The sequence below is a fragment of the Diadema setosum genome, chromosome 11 (genome assembly GCF_964275005.1).
Source record: "Diadema setosum chromosome 11, eeDiaSeto1, whole genome shotgun sequence".
In the NCBI taxonomy this organism is placed as follows: domain Eukaryota; kingdom Metazoa; phylum Echinodermata; class Echinoidea; order Diadematoida; family Diadematidae; genus Diadema; species Diadema setosum.
In genome coordinates this window covers 21,548,735-21,572,609 of record NC_092695.1, presented here as the reverse complement: position 1 = coordinate 21,572,609, position 23,875 = coordinate 21,548,735, and positions in this window count along the sequence as shown.

Here is a 23,875-nt window from a genome sequence, read left to right as displayed (position 1 = left end):
TGTGTGTGTATAATTTATATATTAATGTGGAAGAAATCAAGTTTAAGGCGGATGTTGGTCTCTACTTTTCTCTTTAACCAAGCTTTTGGATTGAAAGGGAGAAGTATACAGAGTAACGTCCGCTTCAAACTTGACTTCTTCCATTATAATGCTTCACAATGAGACACCGCGAACGTTTCTATCAGGAACTCTCACATTGTATGTATATATATATACATATATATATATATATATATATATATATATATATATATATATATATATACATATTTATATACTATATCATGTGTGTGTGCACGCTCTCTTCATTCCTTACTGATGGGAAATTACTCTGCAAAGAAATTGAAATTTATTATTTCTTTTTTCAATTCTTTGAATACAAAATATTCTCGCAAGATCGAAATATCCAAATCTTCCACAGCTGGAGAAAAATACACTAAAGGTTATTGATCGGTCCAATGACTTTGAGCTTCAAATCGTATTTGTTTTGATTTAGGAAGTAATTATCGAGATGAGTATTGTGTGCGCGGAAGATCGGAAGCAGAATTGTATCGAGCCCCACTGGAGAGGATGTGTGTTTTGATGAGCTCTCTCAAATTGAATGGTAACAGGATAAATCTCCCAGCCCTCTTCTTCACCCTCCGCACCATCCCCCCCCCCCCCCCGATAATTCTCCGCAATTAATTTAGATGTCGCGGAGGTCGCTGATAGTCCTGCCCTCCCAGCTTCAAAAGATTGCGCGAGCGGGTCGTGGTGAGGAGAGAAGAATCGGAACACGGTCACCGTTAGATATGAAGATTCTCTTGGGGGAACAGTGGACGAATTTTCACCGGGCGCATGCATGCATACTGGCCGCTTGTCAGAAATTTTGAGTTTCAAAGCGCTGCTGCGTGGCATTTGCTGCGCATGGAGGCTTCAATATTTGATGGTAGCAACGTGAGTCAACGTTTTGGGTTTCCTCTCTCTCCAGTTCTCTCTCTAGTCAACCCCCCCCCCCCCCGCTCTCTCCGGCACTCTCTCTATTTTTCTCCTTTTTCTCTCATTTCTCCTGTCCGCTCACACGCATCACGTCTCTGTAACTCTAAACGGCGCGCATTTGGCGCGAACGAGATTTCTTGGCCGCTGTTGTGAAACTGCACTGTGATGGGGAATTGTTGAACTTCACATACACACTTTCGTCGTGCCTGCTTTGCCGCGAGCTGCTGGTATGTGTAATACTTCCTCTGAGAACAATTTGGAAACTTGCATTGGAAGTGATAAACTGAATTGATTTGGGATGGAAGATCTTAGTGTTCTGATGCATTTTTTTGTTTCTCCAAAGGATGTCAAAATAGGAGTACTCGTGGAGAGGACATTGATGATTTTGCCGCTGATTGATGTAGAATTCCTGTCACAAGGTAAGATATGTTAATTGACGCTCGTTTATTATTTTCTTTAAATAGAAGAGTTGCGGGTTTGAATTTAAACGTTCCTTTGTTCGCATCCCCTTTCGCAGTGATAGACACTGAAATATCAATTAGGATAATTGTATGGAAAACTGGAAATGGTTGCATGCAAAGCATCTCAGCTATCTTGAAGGTTGAATGGCTGGAAGTTTTTGATCAGGCAAAATGCCATTTCAGAGACAGCTATTACCCTCAGAGGTATACTGCTGAAAATTCCGTGATGTAAAATCGACATCTCCATTACCAGTTCCCATTATATTCACGGTGCTGGCATCTTTTATTACTTAGTTGTTGTTTTTAATCAATAAAGAGATGGATGTCTGTGCTCGTTTTATTGAACCAGGAAATCTTTCTGAAGTAATCAAATGCTTTATGCTCATACAATGATTGCTTGTTTGTTTTTGTTTGTTTTTATTGTTCCATATTCCATGTTTCAACAAATAAACCATAAACATTTAAAAAAATGCATGGGTGAATTGTCAAATACAGCATTTAAGACAAACATGTGAAATATGAGGAATCTACATAAAAAGTATTGCTTGTATAGGATGTAGATTCCCAGATGCTGATATGAGATGAATTCTTACTTGATCTCCAGCTTTCATGGAGTTTTATTATGAACATGTTTTAAACATATTCAGATAAAGGTGAGAGATGAGAGAAAGAATTTTTTTTTCAGTCAAATGGAGAGATGCTAAAGATGTATAGTGAGAAATGTAAGATGATTTCTTACTCACTATACATCCCAGGCATGGAAGTGTTATATTCAACTGATGGTGCAAATCACGTAAACACAAATGACATAGTAGTGTGGAAGGGAACAGTAGAAGAGCTTGCGCAGTTCAATCAATCGATCTTTATAACAACTCATTCCCTGGGGCTCATAAGTGGATAGTCCAGTGCATTTCATGGACTGCTGCACACACACACGCACACACACACACACACACTCCTTACAAATTACTCATGAAACTGTTTCTCATACACATGCATGCATACACACATGAAATCTCTCCCTCCCACACACACAAGCACACACACACACACACACACACACACACACACAGAAATAAGAGAACACAAAACACCTTCTCCCCCCCCCCCAAAAAAAAAAGAAGTCATCTCTGCACTCTGTATATTCAATTCACATCTAGTGTAGAATGGTGGAAGAAGACTTCACATGTATGTGCATGAAATTGCTGCTCAATCCATACAGAGGCATCGACATTAACAGTATGATAGCAAGTATCAAAGATATACATAGGGCATCTGAGCTTGACATAAGTCACATTTACACTATATAGCATGTATACATATGTACATAGGTTATCCCAACTTGATATAAGTCACATTAACAATATGATGGCATGTATTGCAGATGTACATAGGGCATGTCAACCTGATATAAGTCATATTACCAATATTTTAATAGCCATTGCAGATGTATATAAGACATCTCAACTTGACATGGGTCACATTAACAGTATAAAATAGCATTTTGCTGATGACGTACATTATAGGTGACTCAAGTAGACATAGGTCACAGTAACAATGTGATAGTGCAAGCATGTATTTTTATGAAATACATAGGGAATCTCAACTAGGCATAGGTCAATTCACAATATGATGGCATTTGTTTTGTAAATGGTAGTTGATAGGACATTTCAATTGCAGTGAGGTCATTGTAATGCAGAAAATCATATCTTATTCAGACAGTGTCCTCTTCAATGCATAGACATACATTGTATGTATGTGTGTGTGTGTTTGTGTGCAACTTTTCATTTTTAAATCCGTAATGAATTCTCATTGACCAAACAAGTCTTTGGAATGGAATTCGGCAAGTATCATCATACAAGTTGTACAGATTAATTTCTGTTTACTTAAAGAGGATGTGGTGATGAGATTGAAGCAATTTGAAAATGAAGAGTAACAATATACACCTTATCTACAAAGAACTAGTGAGGCCTAGATAAACAGAGAGAAATACGACAACAGCATGGACATAAATAAATATGTATGGAGACTATGGCCATAGAATTTAAAGTACTGTACAATAATAGTTAGGACACTTACAACAGAGGAACAGGGGGTCATAAAAAGAAAGAAGAGTGTTTTCATAGAAGATGAGCCTAACTTCATATCTAATGCTGATTTGCATAGCCTATATATTAAGAACTTCTCAAAGGTAGGTTATTTTTTCCCCTCTCTTTTGCTGTCATAGTGAAATCTTGCTCCAAATAACCAGTCTTCATAAGCATGTATAGTTTGTTGATGTAACTCACAGAGAAAGAATGCTGTACTTGTTCTAACACATTTCGGTGCTCTGAAATGTTACAGTTCATGTTGAAGCAATATGAAAGCTGGAGATTCAATCTCTAGATTTCAGTAGTAATGACATTGCTGCCCCTTGATATCTGTACTTGGTCTATACATGCCTGGTAGACAGGCTACTCTAATTGTTTGAGTGAAGATGCACCACTGTATGCACAATTATCACATTTCAATGGAAATCTATCCAATTTGTTCCCCCTTTTAAATACCGTAGTAGAAGCAGAAAATATATCTGGGAAAATTCTTCTGGCCACAGAAACAACCTTTGCTCAATATTGCCCCTTAATATAACTCTCTCATCTCCCCCCTCCCCCACTTCCTTCTCCCTTACCCCATTGCCACCTTAATTTATCCTCTCTAATCTCATTCGCACACCCACTGGGGTGTGAAGATGGAGCTGGTTAGCGTGAAAGGAGTTGATGATAGCGGGCGGTCCATGTTGTCCACCGGTGTGTGAACGGTAGACACCTGCCTTTCTCAGAAGTGTCTTCCATTGTATGGTGCGATATGTGGTATGCAGAGGGGATTGCTTTTTTCTTTGCTTTTCATGCTTTTTCTTTAAGTTCAGTGGGAGGAGGGTGGGAGGCGAGCGGGGGATAATGTTTATTGAAAGCCAATTCCACCATGAAGAAGCAAGTATGTCTCATGTTGCATCTGAGTCTTTCATTTCCAATAGAGCGCACTCCCACGCTCTGCTGAAGGGTTGATCTTAGCAGGAACAGAAAAAGAGGAACAAGATGCAATCATAAATTCATGCATTTTTCAAGCAATGACAGAATTGTAACTGCAGAATATGTGTCTACTTGAAGGGTTATGTATATCTTATTTAATTACTCATTGCTACATGCAACTCTGTTTCATAACTTGTCAAATTTTAAATGCCAACTGTGGTTGGAAGGGGGGGGGGGGGGGCAAAAGAAGCATTCAAAAATCTGATTGCAAATTATGGTACCAAAATTCAGGAAAATTACATGCCAGGGCACCAGCTTTGTTGTAACACTCATTTTAATGTAAGAATATGTTGGTCAGTGTCAGTTTAATCAAGTAAACCTAACATTCACTAGTGTCAAATGCAACCCCCTGTTCTTATCCAATTTCCATTGAGAACATTAATAGGTTCTAGGCCAAGTACGCCCTGGACGATTACCCCAGACCCTTCTCCTGACCATAAAAGCTCTGTAGCATTGCGCACACTGTCCACAGTGCCATGCACAGAATCCATAATGGAGATTCAGAATCTTATAGCAAGCAGGTTAAACAAAATACAGAAAAGAAAAACAACCAACAGATTCTTAGCACCAAGTTTAACATTAACCGTCATAGCAGCCATATCTCACAGTTTTACAGTTATGTAGTGTTACGCTTTATTGTGACTATATAAGATCCTCTGTTGTAAGTACCAGTATTACTTTTTCCCCCTTTACAGTGCTTCTTGTAGTCAATCACTTTAAACTTGAATAATATGAATTGTACCACCATTCAACAGCTGTTGAACACACACATAATTTTGGCAGCATCTATATATGGCTTGAAAGTGGAGCCAACCCTTATTCATGGTAGTACAGAATATGACGGAAGAAGGTTTCGAGAGGTCCGTGCTTTGTATGACTCATGTTTTGCCCTGAAGGACAAAAAGACTGCATTTTAACCAATTATACGCACGTTTGAAAGTGCACACCAATGGGTCGGCTGTGGCTGGCATTTTGTGGCACGTGTGCACAAGGGATGATGGTAAGGATGTGTAAAAGAAGATGGATTCTGGCTGGACAGTAGACTGACATGTATTCATTGCTTCAATTGATATGCTAATGAGCAAATGGAAAGGTGCGTGGAAAAACTATAAAGCTGCACTTGTCAGCACACAGGGGAAATATTCAGCCTGTTTTATAGTGGTTGACATCACACTTACTGCCTGCTAGTTGAAGGCTTTAAAGGCTTTGAAATTTTGTTTTCTGCATTTTTTTTTGCCTGTATGCAAACATATTTCCAATATGATGGACTGCACTGCATATTGTCAAAGCTGTGTTCATAGTAGCAAGTTAGTTAAATTTTGATCGGTACGATGTTACAGGTAGGCGTAGTGCTTCTAAGCATCGGCTGCATGCACATACAGTAAATCATAGATACAGACTACCTATAGGGATTATCATCATCACTGGCTGCGTGCAGGAACCAGTAATGTGTTGACACATTGAATGTTGAGTGAGTGACATGTTGTTACAGAGTATCAACCCAGCCCCCCCCCCCCCCCCTCCAAGCAACAACAACAAGAACAACAACAGCAGCAGCAGCAACAACAGCAACAACAAACACAAGTGTTGTCCTTTTGTGGAGTCAGTGGGAATTTTGGAGAAGAAAGTATTGGTTAGATATGTTTATGAGTGGTGTATCTTTCTTAAGAAAAATGAAGTCCTTTCCTGATGGTGCCCTGTAACCCTTACTGTCCTGTGTTCATGCCTGGAATGTGTGAAAACTAAATGTTAACTCTTTATATGTGCCACGTTCGCACGCCCAACTCAGTCGATGGCGTGCCAATTTCGCATATTCCGCTCAAACGCACAAACCCGCCCAAACCGATCGATAAATCGCCAAATGCCACAGTACTATGAAAGCATTTCTCGTAATTCCGTTCCTCTCACAAATTAGCTTGCATTTTACATGGTGATTGACTAGCAAGCAGTGTTTCTAACTGGATTTGCGTGTAAATTCTAAGTTTCTGTCACCGTTTCGTGTGCAAAAGTCATACCTTTACAGTAATGTAGCTACTGTGATGGGTATTAGAAAGAAAAGCAATCATAGATTTCTCATACAATCTGTGTGAATGCAAAGCTTGGCATTTTCTCTACAACTGTGCTCACTTTGTCTATTATTCAACAGAAATCTACAAAAATTACATAGATTTGAATAACAAATGTTTTCTCAAAGCATGACTATGTTGGTGTCTCAGAATAATGTTGCACACAGGGGGTTTTCACCATGGCACATAAAGAGTTAATGAATGGAGATTACCTAATCCTAATCCCGCTAATCCCCATTGTGACACCATGGCTTTCCCATTGGACTGAAGCATGTTCCAGGGCTGGCGGAACTGGGGGGGGGGGGGGGTCAGTGGGAGCTCAGTCCCCCATCCTCCCCCCCCCACCCCACCCTCACTTTTTTGCACCCATACATAGGAATACATAGGGTGTCATCACTTTGGGCCCCCACTTCTTTTTACTCCAGAAGAGGCACTAGAAAAAAAAAAATACCATGAAACCTTGAGCGAGTGTAAAGGCCCTTGTTTCTCCACTGAACACCATCTGTTTTTTTTTTTTTTTTTTTTTTTGCTTGTCAGCTGAAGAAACCCTGAAATGGCACCCAATGTTGCACTAGAGGCTTTTTTTTTTTTTTTTTTTTTTGCTTGTTAGCTCATGAAACCCAGAAGTGGGCCACCCAACTTTTGAAAATGTGGTGCCGGCCATGTGTTCCTACACGTGAGTAGGATAGGTAATCTATAATGTAGGTCAAGTTTGGATGGTTTACTTTTAAAAAAATGTCCATTGAAAAGCTTGGCGATTTGAGCTGAGTGCCTGCGCATATAAAGATAGATTATTCATCATAAATACTAAAATACCTGTGTATTAAAATTTCATTACCTTTGCTGTTATGCAATGCAAAGTCTTGTTAATTCATCAACTGTACAGCTTGAAGGCGGAACGTTTGGTCATGTTCCACAAATACATTCAATTTGTGAACATTAAACTTTTGCTGGTTCCTGCAAACATTCATGTGTGACACACAAAATGTTAGGGTTCATTTCACAAAGGAAATAAAGCGTTCAAATTGTAACATGACTATATCCATTGTTCCGATTCTATTTCATAAGCGGAGTGACACCATTTAGTTCACTGCAACATTCCTGACCGATTTGCCTTTATTGACCCTCCCCCCCCAAAAAAAAATACTTGGACAAAAGACAAAATAGATAGATCCAAGAGTACCAATGTGATATTGCCCTAAAATGGCCAGAGCTGAAAAAAAAATATTATAGATCAAAAGATAAATTTAATTTTCAGTGTAAAACCAGAAAATCCATGATAGCTCTCCCAAATCAACTATAAGTCCATAAATCATTTTATAACTTCCAAATAAACTATAAGTCCATTTTATCAAGAGACCCAAAATTGAAATCAATTTTAACTCCCTCCCAAATCAACTATAACTATAAATCGACTATAAGTCCTTTGTAAAATGGAAAGTTATAGTCAATTGAATGAAAGTTATATCCGATTTTAAGTCGATCAGAGATATCAGTGATTTCACAATCAACGATAACTCTGTCTTGATAAAACAGGGCCCAGTTTATGTTTACTACCAAACAAATCATCAAAATGATGACCATGTCTGAAATAAATTATATTTGGAAATAAAGAGATATAAATTCCATATCAGTTGGAAAGCATGTAATTGTAATATGAAAGATACCAGAATCAAGAAGTTAATCTTCATCAGTGACTCTGTTAGGCTTTTGGTCACATGGTGATAAACATGAGCCCCTCTACCAGACGTGTCTTTACCACCAACAGTTGCCTCTGTGAAGGAGATGAAGGAACCGGCCAACAGTAAAGAAGAGAATTCTTCACAGCGTAACGCAAAGCTCACTAATCACTTTCATGTTGGCACGGTAATGTGTCGGTAATGAGCAGGGGCCATAATCATAGGCAGCGGAGATTCCCAGACCCACTCAGCCATGACATGGATTGTTGAGATTCCGACGAGACTGCACCGCAACACATCCAGGATGTGGAGAGTGTCCGGTGTCTTCGTCATGTAGTAACTCTTCCCAACAACGCATAGCAACACGATGCTGATGACTGATGTATTGTCATCTTCACTAGATTGCAGGATGGTAAAAGGAGGGGGGGGGGGTGTAGGAAGGGAGAGGGGTCATAATCAAGCAAACACAGCCTTGTGTTATTCACTGTGTTCAATTAAATGAAGAGTTTGGATGCAAAAAAGAAGAAGATAAACACTATTTTCAAAATAAGGACATCATCGAATAGAAAATATTATATCTTTTCAGTGGTACTGCACTCATTAAATAACAAATATTTTTCAAGTTTTCACTTATAACTTCATTATTTTCTTTCTTTTCCAGCAGCGTCAATGTCAAATACCTCAAGTTGGTAAGAATGGATATATCAGTTTTTGCTTTTAAACTCTTTGAATGATCTTTATTATGCATGAACAAAGCAATTTTCACCATCATTATATGACAGAAAAAGTGAACTGAAACAAAATTAGATACCTAACTGTGCGTGAAAAAAAAAAAAAAAAAAACGTGCACTGAAAATTGCCATTCATCAAATATCTCTACAAAAGACCAGCCAACAGAGTGGTTGTAACCAATTTTGCTTCAGTAGATCTTGGGGTTCCTAAAATCATACTTCTAAATACTAGCTGGCATGATGATAATTCTGGCTGTCATAAGAAAGAACTTGTGTGTGTGTGTGTGTGTGTATGTGTGTGTGTGTGTGTGTGTGTGTGTTTTGGGGGGGGGGGAGGAGGGTGGCAGGCTCATACATTTTTTTTTTTCAATTCAGTGGTACATTTTTGTAGGTTAACAAGTGGAATCCTGTCTTAGAAGGGATCTCTTCATGTTCGTACCAGTCATATGACAGTCATACATCAGTGTCATATTCACTCAATCCCAATGCATTTATATGACTAAAAACTTATCTAATACACAGTGTGTGTGTGTGTGTGTGTGTGTGTGTGGAAATAAGCCCACCCACATGTCTGTTTTAAAATCAGGTACATGCAATAAATTGGCAAGATTGCTATACGGAGAGTTACACAATAAGCCCATTTCCTTCAATTTCCTCTTCCATCTTTGCACTCAAGTGGCTTAATCTTGGACGCCAGTCAACCCAAGAAACGAACAATGCCAGCCCGACTCGCGGAGATGATGTTGTGGGCAAATGAATATTTCTGTCATGGATATGAGACACTGGTATTATTAGTCGAAAATAACCCCTCGGGCAGTTCTTTTTGTGTCTCCTTTCTTCTCTTTCTCTCTCCTCTCCCACTTTTTTTTACCCCTGTTGCTGCCTCAATATCAATTCAATCCAGGTGTATGAGTCATATCCTGTGATAAAATTTTGGTGTCATTTGTACTGAATTTGGGCATTTTGGCAAAAAAAAAAAAGATGCAGCCATGACCACTCGAGATTTTGTTTCTGCTCAAGACCAGCATCTACCCTCACTGAATGAATGGGAGGAGTGTGTATAAGTTTTCTTGTTTAATGTATGGAGCTGGTTTCCATGGAGATCCTAATGATTTATCAGTTTTCATGAATGGATTTCATTTTGTTCTTTCAGCTTCCTGTGCCATGCACTCTGTTTGTAGACTGAGTTAATCAGAACAACATGATAAAATGTGATTACACACTTGGATGACTGTGATTTACTACATAATGTACCTTGTTCAAATTGAGTCTTTCACTGTTAACTGGTTTCACACACCCTCCAGGGAAAAAGATTTGATTTTATAGGAAACAAGAGTAAACAGTGTTTACTCTTATTCGATACTTTATGTGTGGAACTTGTTAATCATATTTTCAAAGAACAGGAATGTTCATATGAAGCAGGTGGTGCTATACCAATGTCGCTGGATCATACACCATCACATCAAGTAATTGCATCATTTTATCATCTTCTCTGTAGAGTTAGAGACGGAATAATTTAAGACGAGTAATTCAGAGTTTTATCCGTTTAAGGATTAAGGCTTGTGATGAAACTTGGTATACTAAATATGACTAAATGACTGTAACATCATGACCTTATGATTAGAACTTTGTAATCACACAAAACTTATTTGTTTATTTGTTTTTGAATACAAAAATTTAAGTACATAAGTAATGAAATAATGAAAAAAAAAACCCCACATAATTACATTAGAGTTGGACCAGATACTCATACATATGTAAGTAAATTTAAAGTAAACACAGACTCCTCAAGGCAAAAGGACAACAAAGAATACATTTTTCTCTCCCTAGTGACCAAATGATGCATCTTGCCAACAAAGATATTGCCTTGAATTGATTTATGTTGGGCCAGTGCAATATCTGCCTCCCAACACTTTTTTTTTTTTTCTAGGATCTCCTTGAAATCGCACTGTCCTCACTGTGAACCTGTGATATGTTTCAGGATGCTCATCTTGTTCTCAAGATGACTCTTTATTGCTGCTTTTGTTGTTGCAGTTGTTGCTCCACACCCTTGTTCCTATGTTGTCGGATTTCATTAATTTCAGCATCCAGAGGCAAGATCAGGCAGCATAGGATAACATCATTATTCATTCAAATGTATGATTCCATTTTGGGGAAAGTGACTAGTGCCTACCTGTCATTATGTATCTATTGCAACTGGATTCCTCCTCCCCCTATTCAATTCAATTCAATTCAATTCAATAGTTTATTTATTTCCATCATCAAAAAGAAAAGAAAAGAAAAAGTTGACATGATCCAAAGTGATACAATTTTTTTTTTCATTTCTCTTACACTCGTCTGATAAAGGATTTTTTAAATACAATATAAAGTATATACACGAATGATGTCGTAAAAAAGAAACAGTGCACTTTGCCATGGCAACAAAAATAGTAAATAATCACAATGATGGAAAACAGTGTTCCACTAAAAAAGCCAAGCTGGTAAGATGTGGAACACTGGAACAAAACAACAACAGCACCAATTTGTTATACCAATAAAACATATTCATTTTAGATTCTTCTATATACTATTGTACATTTTACTCATTGATATATGATGTTGATACTATGAACAATACTTACTAGGATTTTAGAATGCAAACGTATAAACTATGTAACATATCACATTTGTGGCACAGACACTATTGGGCCAGGTATGCCAGGAAAATTGCTCAGTGCTCAGTGGCTTCAGTGGCTTCAGTGGCTTCAGTGGCTTCAATTTCACTTCCAGTATTCCATTTCCCTTATCAGGTAACGCACATCAGGTCCCTGTTACATAAAAAGATGCAATCAAATGTATGTCAGAAAATCAAAAATAAGTCAGAGTTCAGATTGCAATCAGAATTGAGTATCTTAAGACTTATGTTTCATTTTGTGATATATGTGTGATCTCAACTTTTATGCAACCAGGGCCTGGTTACTTACAGTTCTGATCAACAAAATGGATTATTATTGCTTGCAGGGTGATCAGTTTCCCAGGATTGTGAACAAATTCGGTAAAAATCCCTATTAAGTGAGTCTGTAGGGTTTTAGTGAATAGATAAACATATGTGACCATGTTTTATCATTTGATTGAGAATTAGCTTCTTATTTAAAGGGACTGTACAGTACTGGTTGAGGTGGGGATTCATGTTTTGAACATTCCTAAGTGAGATAATGAGAAACCTCTTACGAAATATGAAAGAGCATGTAATTTTAAGAAGGATTCAATGTTTATTTGATGAAAATTGGTTTTCATATGGCTGAGATATCCAAAAAAATGATATAATAAAAGGCGACAGGCCGAGCCTTTTATTAGGATCTCTTTGTTTCACCTTGTTTTGGATATCTCAGCCATTTCAAAACCGATTTTCATCAAATAAACTTTTGACACCCCTTAGAATTGCATGCTCTTTGACATCTCATAGAGTGGTTTCTGAATATCTCACAAAACGTTAAAAGCTAAATCCTCACCTCGACCAGAACTGTACACACCCTTTAACAATCAAATTTTTCAAAGTGGCTTGAACTCAGTTATATTCACAGGCATTACAGTAAACATTGCTTCTTCAACAGGGGAAGATTGATGATACTAATGATGATGTAATGTAATAATCTTTATGATAATCTTCTTTTTTTTTCCAGGAAAAATGCCAACTACTATAAAGTCTATAAGTAATGAGTGTGACATTAACTCATTCAAAGAAATAAAGTGAGAAATACCCTGGTACAGATATTACATAGCAAATGGTGTACATCAGTGCACATAAAAAAAAAACCACAACTGAAAACAGCTTTCAGGTTGTAAGTGCCATGAAAGCTTATTGTTGCTTCACACAGACAGTAATGTTATTTAATTTTGTGTTAATTTGTGACCCAATGTTTGAGGCAGATATGTAAGTCTATTTACAACTCTGTTGGTATAAAATTAGATTTTTACAATGCTGCAATGCAAAGAACCGGGGGAAGAAACTGCCAGAAGCTAACCTTCGATATTTTTTTTTTCTAGGGGCATTAAATGTCGGCTGTATGAGTTTATGACATGGAAGCTAACCTTTTTATGTTTTCTGTAGCTCATCCTGATTTCTCTTCTGTATCAGCTTGTATGCTTGTAACAATTTTGTGTCTATTTGTGGGCTTATAAACCTGATTGTTGATAGGTCTATTTCGTTTGTCACAAATCTGTGATGCCTTAAAACTTTACGCCCCCGTTTCTGTATTGTTCCTTTGCTACTTTTAGTAGTGTGAGTGTATAGGTGACCAATCTTTCAGTCCCAGTGTTGGAAATTTGGGATGTAAATCTTTCTTCCAACCCACCGTTATGAAAGATCATTTTATTTTGTCAAATGTTCATGGCTACCAGCAGTAATATTTGAATGATCGTGTAATTCTATTCTTGTGCTGCTGTTTGTTGTGAAAAATACAAAACAAACTAAACAGTTTATAATTCCGGATGCAGAACTTAGTAAGCACAGTGCCAAATAGTTTGGCTTTGATGAAGGTGCGTCCTGTGTCATTCAGAAGCAAAAAAGCAAAATACAAAATAAACCAAAACAAAACAAAACATAAACCCCCACAAATAACAGAAAAAAAAGATCCTTTAAGGTTAACATTACCACCTTCATTTCAGTTTCAGCTTTTGCACAGATATCACTGCATTTAATTTTTGTCTCCATTTTTTTTTGGGGGGGGGGGGGAGGTTTAAACAATATTTCTTTATGATGATGTTGTTATTGGTGGATATTGTTGTTATTGTTGTTTTTATTAAAAGAGGGAAGGGTTTATCTCATTCACAGGCTTGCATTGCTATTGCAATTTCTTATATTTTTTTGAGTAGATATCTATAGTCTTTTTGTGGATTCTTTGAAATGACATTGGGGCCTATATTGTATCCTCATACTGAATTACAACAAATGTAGCAGAGATTTTCAGTACAAAAATCAAACTAAACAAAACAGCATTTATTTTATTTAAAAAAAAAGTCCATGTAGGTCCATCATTATAACAATATATGAAGATGAGTTTGATTAACATCCAGTGATCAAACCCTCCAATTATTCTTGTTTATGAGTGATTTGATGCCTAAAGTCATTAGTCACCACCAGTGAAAACTATAATCTTGTTGTAGCATCAGAATACAGGATACAACATTTGTTTACCATTTGCAGATGAAACAAAAATCCAGCTTTAGTGCTTCAAAATATTGATAAAATGCGAGTTAGGGGTAGAAATCCGAAGCAAATTGTCGCTCATAGATCTATTCGACACCACAGACCGGATATATGGAATTCTCTGCCCGAACGAATTAAAGCATGTACATCACTTTTTTCTTTTAAATCAATCGTGAAAAAGCACATCATATCAAATTACGGGGATTTGCTGATATCTAACCAAAACCAAAACCAAAAAAAAAAAAAAAAAAACCAACTGAAACCAAAACAACAAAAACAAAACAAAATAGATTAATTCTAATGTTTTGATACCTGCCCCAGTCTCCTCACATCAAACTATTCAATAAACATATGAAGACTTTGTTTGCAAAAACAGATAAGTCCATATCTGCCAAATGGAGATATTTGCTATTAAATGTCAAGAAAAATAAAGAAAATAACAAGAAATTTGTTGCTTCTTTTGACCATAACTTAAAAAATATACCTTTATATGTAGTGACCAATATATCATTTGAAAGGTATTATTTTGTACTTTGTGCCAGAGATCGTACTTCAAAATCTTCAAAAATGGACTTATCGGTTTTTGCAAACAAACCCTTCATATTTACGTTTTGTTATCTTAAAAGGCACCTAGTCCCGTGCACCTGCTGGGCTCATTCACTTGCACCAGCACTCCCCTCACTCACCTCATTTTCTGTACATACTGTACGAGCTGAAATTTTCGCGTACAGATATTTTCGCGAATTGCTACTAGGAGAACATTTTCACGTGTTGTTAACTTTGTGGTTGCGAGGTTTAACTGTGCTTATCTGTTCGCATGTTGTTATTTTCGCGTGTTGTTATTTTCACGGTTCAAAGGCGATTCGCGAAATTCGCAAAAATAAAACCATCGCGAAAATTTCAGTTCGTACAGTAATGTCTATGCAATTTTTATTGTCGAAATGTGATGCCAGAATGACTCTGGGGTTTTTTTTTTTCTTTTCTTTGGTTTTCGATAAGTATACATGATTAATGTTTTGCCCATGTTCTTTTTTTCTTCTCTTTTAAGGCTATCGTATCTTCAAGCTATATGCTTATTTGACGACAGTCTACTGTATTCACACTCCCAGTACATGCGCCATAATTCATGCAGTCAGATCATCTGATTCACTATATCCCGAGTGGTTCCCAATTAATGTGTTCTCTTATTCTTTTCTTCAATCTGTACATGTATATCTCAGTGATGTTCTGCTTTTTTTTTATTTTGTCTTGAAAATGAAAAGAAATGACTATTTCATTTGTAGTGTATATTCAATGCAGAAAATTTCCAATAAATTCATTTAAATTGAATTGAATTGAAAAAACAACCAGTGTAAAAAGTTGATGAGTATAATCAATGTTAAGTACAGGGCCGGCGGGATTGTTATACAAAATGTGAACAAAAGCTATAATAGAATTGTATCTGGACTAAACCATCTACAGTTATGGTTTAGTGAGAAAAATGGTGATATCTTACTCTAGGCTTTATTGCAAAATTTGTATATGGTAGGATTTTTTTTTTTTGATACGACTGACCTGCACATGTGTATAAAATGTGATAATTTGAACATTTTTTAGATCACTGTTCCCTGTGGTAAACAGCACCTTTAATGTGCCGCTATGTCAGGAATATCCAGGAACAGGAAGTGCTGGTTTCCTATCTGCTGGCCATCTTGCAGCTTTGCATACTTCAGTGACCAGAGAAGTGGCTTCCTCAAAAGCAAAGAGACTTAACAGTTTTTACGCATTATATGAGGTGTTGTGGTTTGCTACCAGAGGAATGGTTCACTCGCATACGTTAAAGGGATCACTGCATAGGAGTTATTGCTAGAATATTTATTGCTGAATCCAAGTATAGTTACCCTAGAAACCACCATAAAAAAGAAGAATTTGATAAAACTTCATTTTCTTTCCCATTCAAGAGAATGGAGACAAGCTTGAATACATGTGCAGGAGACATTCATGTGATGGAAGTTGTGACCAAAATTCTGACATTTATTCATATTCACGTAATCTTCACTTCATCTTCTTCTATTTGTTTACATGATCTTCTAGAAGAAACTGTAAAGCTTAGGAGTACCAACTCCTGACAAATCAAGAATGTTATATCATTATGCATTATCTTTCAAAGAGAAATGTACTGGTGTTGCAAATGCTTAAACAATTTTTACATCATAACTTGTTGAGGATGAGTTGATTTTGCGCATTTTCCATAGATGCACTTCCCATGGACATGTTCCCCTATGGGAACACGCATTTCCCATAGATACGTGCCCGAGTATATATACTTGAGACTAGCCTTCAATGGGTAAGGACAAATCCATGCTTAAGTGGCACATGTGTGTCTAGTTCTAATGCCAACTATCCCTTAAATGGGGGATGATGAACATAGTCCAAGTTCAACAGATAAAGGGTATGTCCAGCCTTTGAAAGGTGGCAAATAGTAATTAAGCTGAAGAGTTTTAACCCTACTTTGCAAAATATATGTTTTGTTAACAAATCACTTTAGAAAAAATATCAGCAAACAGTGAAAGAACGTAATATATAGATCTGAGGTACACTGTGCTGTATTATCAGAGACTCCAACCCCAAGCATCTTCTGATCTGGAGATTCTCCCGCCTGAAACCCCTAGCGAACGGGAGGCTCTACTTGATATGCGCGAAGTGCAAAATGATAGGGTTCTAGATGCTCTCTCGTGCTATTTAAAGCTTATTTTTTCAACACACTAAGTAACACACGAAGGAAGAAATCATTTCAAGCGGGAGACACAGAGCCAGGGCGGGAGAAATTAAATCTCAAGCGGGAGAACGGGAGATTTTGCAAAAATGGGGTTTCGGCGAGACATCTCCCCTCGAAAGCGGGAGGGTTGGAGTCTCTTTATTATTCATGAAGGCATCAGAGAGATTGTTCACACATCCCTGGTAACAGCCACGCTTTCATTGTTGCCTTGTCCAGTTGTGCCGTCGCCATAGCTACTGCCTGACTGTCCCTAGTCTGACAATCTAGACCCATGATTTGACTTTTTTCCCCAACCAAAGAAATTAATGATGTATAGTGGTAACATTGATAGGGTATATGTTCATATGCCTCAATACTGATAACCTTGTGAATGTAATAAATAACAGTTCCTCAACACTCCACTCTTGATACATGCATCATATTCCTATTATTTTTCAGTGTTATTTTCTTGCTTCTTTGCAGTGCAGTGGGTGAAAGGGAAACTAGTCACTGTAATTTTGCCACAGGCACTCTGCTCTTGTCTAAAAGCAATAAAAGTCTTCCCTGTCAGATATCAAGGGCAATGAAACAAAATATGAGGGTTCATTTTATCGAGAGTGTAATATACACACCAGAGTGTGCCATCTAGAACCCAATGTAATTCAATAAACATAATTAGACCCTGCTCTTACATGTCCTACCAAAGTCTCCTGTCCCTTCAAAAAAGAAAAGAGGTATGTCAATCAATTAATATTGTAGTGTGAGTTTACATATTAGATACAAGATGAATTTTAATATATTGGTCACCATTCATTATTCCAAAGGTTTGTTATTCTAAAGCTTAGTTATATCCCTAAACGAAATAAATTTTGTAATTTCAAAGGTTTGTTAGTACGCACCTTCTTTTCATCTTAAGATTAACAAACATTATTTCAATTTTGGATTAATGAACCTTTTTTTTTTTTTTTCAATTCAATTATTTCATTTCCATCAATGAAATGAAATACATAATACAAGGTGATACATTTATCAATTCAATTGTTAAACAATTTGAAAGGACAAATCATTGAGTATGATACAAAATATATGTTTGAATGATAATGTAGCCAAAAAAAGGACAATGCACACTTTGCAATTGCAACAAAAACAAATAAATATGATGATGGAGAGAATGATCCACTGAAAAACAAAGCTTGAAGGACATGGATCACTAAAAAAACCCAACAACAACAACAACAACAACAACACTACCATACCAATATAACATAATTATGCTAAATCAATTATTTCATTTCTGGATTGATGAACCTTTGAAATAACATCACAAATGTTCAGATTAACCCATTGAAGATGGGCTGATTTTGCTACAACACACATTTTTCTTAGACACTCGCCCGAGTACACTCGGGACTTGTCTTCAATGGGATAATGAAACCTGTTTCATTTTCAGATTAACGAGCATCTAGGTATAAGGACTTTGCGTGTTTCAGATGATGAACCTTCGGAATGATAAAACTTTATTTCATTTTTGCATTTATAGACCTTATGAATAACGAATATCACTCAATTTATTCTTGAGTTAATGTAAATCTATTTAGTTTTTCTTAGTAGGCCTAGAGGGTATGTAACTCATTTGCCTGAATAACAATTGTCCTCCGTAGCACCCTGTGAATCATTTACGAAATGATGTACAAACTTTACTCACATAAAAGTGCCGCATGTAATTGTGATTACTCATTTGTTTGTATATATATGTGTGTGTGTGTGTGTGTGTGTTTGTGTAAACATATATTCTTGTATGAATGTATAAAGGCTCAACCTAAACATTGACTAATCACTAAATTTTATTTTCACTTGAGTTTATAATACAATATTAATTTTGTTGGGCAGAAAAATAAAAAAAAATATGAAAATGAATGATTAAATGGAACATTGAAATAATTCAGCAATCTATAATCTTGTGAAAATTGGCAGATATGATGAAGTGCTTCAAATACCACGTACTGTGACTAAGAAATTCTAAAGAAAAACAGAAAAAAAAATCTTTGACATGGTATTAAAAATGATCTTAAATTATGAGAATTATGTTAAAGTTGGCAGACATGCTAAGGCACTATGCTGACTTGTGGCATAAACATGATTTTCCATGGCACCATTATATTCATGAAGTAAACATATTTAACAAAGGAGTATACATACTTTTATTATTGGATAAACTGAATGTGGCTATGGGAAGAAAAAAAAAAGTTGGCTCAGTTTGCCTATAACATAGAATAAATTGGCTTTGAAGACCAACCGCAATATGGCAACCTTGGTCGCGGCAGTTGGAGGAAATATGTGCAGTTATCTATCACTAACCCAAAGTTCTTCTCCCCTTTTAAGGCAGGGAAGAACACATTAAGAGCAATGTATGAATTCATAAATATTTGGTGGACTAATTATGGGCAATCAAAACTTATAATTTGTTAAAAAGTGGTGGGCCAACATCTAAATTTCTTGTGGCTCTGAGCCACCTTTAATGTTGAGCCTTAGATATTCATGTATCATGCATGTGTGTGTGTGTGTGTATGTGTGTGCGTGTTACTTAATTTTGCAGTGAAGACACATTTTACTACATTGCTTTATGAATGTTACTCTCTTCAATTTCATGTTCAAATCTGATATTGAAAATGTCATGAGCTCTAATAAAACTTTAATTGCGGAAATGGGTAATTATCATCTCACGTGATGGATGTCTAAAAAAAAAAACTACTTCCGCTCAGTTCTTTTCCTGAGGAAGGTTGATATTTGTAAACAACACAGTTAATTAACACAATTAATCTCAGATGTGAAACCAGTCAAATCGATTTTTGTCAAACATTGATCACATTATCTTTTAAACTCTGTTTTCATCAGGTAATTTCAGATCTGCATAATCCATGATTTGTTTTGGGTTTTTTTTATCGATAGGCCTTGTCAAGAATTTTTTTTTTTTTTTTTTGCTCTGCCCACTCACAAGATTTAGCGTAACATAATCTACGATATTGTAAAGGTTTATGTTTTTTTTTTGTATCTATATGACATTTTTAACTTCAATCAGTCTCTGTTGTATTTCCATTTTCGCAAAAATGCTCTTTCTCGTGTTGTGATTAATACTATCTTTTGTTCTGTATCACATTGTATTGTTTTATATGCTGTAAACTCATAAAAGGACTCACGGAAAAACAGCCCTGAGGCTGATAGTACTTAAAAAAATATTGAAATAAATAAAACAAACAAATAAACAGATAGGCCTGCCAGAATGTACCAATAATAATATTCAATTCGAGAAATGTATTACATCTGAAGATTTAATGCACATCACAATATCTTGGTAGCAGATTTTTCAATAATGTCAATCGTTACTAATCTGGGCCTATAATATTTGAGTTTCTGGCTTGAACGTAATCAGGAAGTAAATTGCAATAGTTCACTACTGATTGGGAATATCACATGATTATTGTAAACATTTTGCAATGAGGAGAACATTAACATTGAAGTAGTTGTTGCACAACATTATTTGTATCGCCTCACCAAAGTTTGATTAATGAAGCTGAACCATATCACTTTTGTCCCTTCAGTTAAAGTGATTCGCTCCGAAACACCAACAATATCAGTAGCTGCATTCACACTCAGGAAATTTCAGTTTTTGCAGCACTGTGCAAAAATCAATTTTATTTGCCTCCATATACACCGTAATCTGTGCAGGACAAATTATTGCAATGTTTATTAAAAAAAACACACACACAAAAAAAACACCAAAAACCAGTGGTTAAAGGGATGTGACCCTAGGCATCCCAGTGTGTGAACCTACTTTGGTGAGTTTGCTTTGATTTGATGTATTTCTGCATTTTTCACAAAATATATACAACATAACAAACAATTTTCATATAACAATCACATTATATCCAATACAAAATGAATATAAATATAATCATACATAATGTATCAATAATGAAACATTGTATAGATGAATTACAATCATACGAAAACAATTGGAAAATCATTGCTTATTCAATCGAATTAATACATAAAAAGTTGCATTGTGGGATTAAAAAACTTGCATTTCTTATTGCCTACCATTCACACACACTGCTCAGGGCAAATTATCGTGATGCTAAAAAAAAAAAAAAAAAAAAAAAAAAATCAAGCGAGGTAGATTTGTGCATCACAATTGCAGCATTTAGATTTTTTTGTTGTTGGTGGTGTCCACATACAAAGATGAATGTTTTTTTTTTTTTTTTGCATTGTGTTGTAAAATTTGAGTTTCAAAAAGGGTTAATTTGGGTGTGTGTGTGAACAGTAATATTGTGCATACTACTTTATGATGGTCTGGAAATGGTATGGATTTAGCATGCCAAAGTCAGCTTTATCCTGCTCAGGGTAGACATCGTACATTTAGACTTGACAAGGGCTGGCTGGAGAAGTGTAGTCTGAGAGATAAGGCATCCAGGCAATGTCATGTTTGTTTGCCCAAGTCTACTGTAACAACTTGTCCCCTTTACTGCTTGTCTAGCCTACATGAAAGGCGCTGGGATATTATAGTGATGAATTCAGTGTCCAATATCACAGGTTCTGAAGTATACTAACAACATCCTTATCATTTTACATTTTTCTCTGCTTAGTTTTATGCCACAAAATTGTGATTTATGTCCAACAGTGTTTTGCAGCAGCATTAGCAGTTGTTGGATGTAGATAGCTTGCAACGTCTGGCTTTTCTTTGGAATTATCATATGATTTATTGTCACACACACACATGCACACACACACACACACACACACACACACACACACATTTTTCAATTTCAATTTCAATTGAAATTGCTTGGATATACAATGATAAATTATTAACATTGAACATGGCAGTTGATCTGTCAGTTTTGATCAAAGCAAAAATTCTTAGAAAAATATAATGGAACCTACTTAAAAGCGAGCTTGTTAAGTAAGCGTAGATCTGGCCAACAGAAGCCTTGTCTGAAGAACAAGATTGACAAGGAGCACGAAGCAGCTGATGTTTTAAGATTAGTCTGGATCAAAGGCTAACTGGGCTCCATCCTGACATGATCTCTACCAACATCACATTGGTGGTTATGCTCCATGAAGGTATCTTATGTTGGTCCCAAGGATCCATCCTTGGCAGCGCAGCATCCTCTGCCTCCTCGCTTTAACATCGTCTGCCCGAGCTGATGCTGCTCGCCCACTCTCCCTTTGGCAGTATGTGGGTGAGAAAGAGCGAGAGAGAGAGAGAGAATCTAGTGAGCAGAATTACACCCCCTGGCTAATTGGTACATCACACTTCAAATGGCAACCTTTGGATAAGAGAATGATATATCATCTTTGGGCTTAGAATGGTCAGTACAAACGTTGTGTAGCGTATGCCTTCTGAGCCATAAATTTTGCTTATTAAAGGGAACACAAACCCAAAGAGCAATGTGGATTGAGTAAGAGCAGTAACATTAGTAGAACACATCAGTGAAAGTTTGAGGAAAATCGGACAATCGATGCAAAAGTTATGAATTTTTAAAGTTTTGCTGTTGGAACCGCTGGATGAGGAGACTACTAGAGGTTATGACGTATGAGAGGACCACGATATAAAGAAAATATAAAAGGAATTCCACAAAAATTCACTTTTCTAGCAAAATGAAAGAGTTCTTGACTAACCGCTTTCAGAAAGCAGGGGGGATAAGTGCTACCCCTTACATATGTCAGTATCAAGTTGATGGAATGTGTAATTTTCATGAAAAATGAATTTTTATTGAATTCCCTTTTTATTTTCTTTATATTGTAGTCCACTCATACGTCATAACCTCTAGTAGTCTCCTTACCCAGCAGTTGCAACACCAAAACTTTAAAAATTCATAACTTTTGCATCGATTGCCCGATTTTCCTCAAACTTTCACTGATGTGTTCTACTAATATTACTGCTTTCACTCAATCGACATTGCTCTTTGGGTTTACTTTCCCTTTAATGTCTGCAAATTGCACAGTGTGTTTCCTGTAGGATTTGTCAGTGTGGATGGGTATCCCTGGGTAATTATCATGCAGTTTTGTTTTGGGGGATATTTTTTTTTTCATTCTCTCTTTTTTTTATAATTGTTTATCAATGTCAGTGACAACTTCCTGGAAATTCTGCCACTTTCTGCCGGGTGGCCTATGTACCGGATGCTTGAAGTGGATAATGGATATAACATCTTCCTCTTTGGCAGATCCCGATGGACAAGCTCCTTGATCATATCAAACATGCGATGTGGGAGGCAATAAATGGCACCATAATACTGGATTGATGACTGCATGGCATCGTGCTTTTCCCACCTCCATGATGATGCCTCTATTTTTTGGTACGAAAAAAAAAAATTCGGTGATGTCTCCACTGTTTAGAAATGCTGCCGAGCTGAGTGGTAATTTGTTCCTTCTCTGTTCTATACGTGGGTAGCGGCAATATCTTTCACAGCCCCCCATTTTAGACGCACCTCGGACGTGTCAGAGATAGGACGTCACAGCAGATACAGGAGGAGATTTGTGCAGGCTGTTTTTGGAACTGTGCGCAGATGACAATATTTTTTTCTGCCATGTGCCAGTAAATTGGACGAGAGAGCAAATCGTGCAAAGCTCACTCATTTATTGTGCTCTCATAATGCTGCGCTTCTGGACACATTTATTGCACACTGATCTGCCTTTGGACATGGACAATGTGATATTTTTGGTTTTGGTGTCCTGTTTTAAACATTCATCTTGTCAAACATGTTGTGCAGCTTAAAGGAAAGTAACACCCACATTCATTATGCTTCAGTTGAGAGAAACCACTTGGATTGATACTGTGGATTTGTAATTGACTGGAAGGCTAATTCCCGGAAGAAGCAGCCAAAAGGTAATGTAATTGTAAAAGTTAAATTTTCTTCTTATTTCTGAGTCTGTTGAGCCATTGGCCAAAGGATTTTCCCTACAGCAA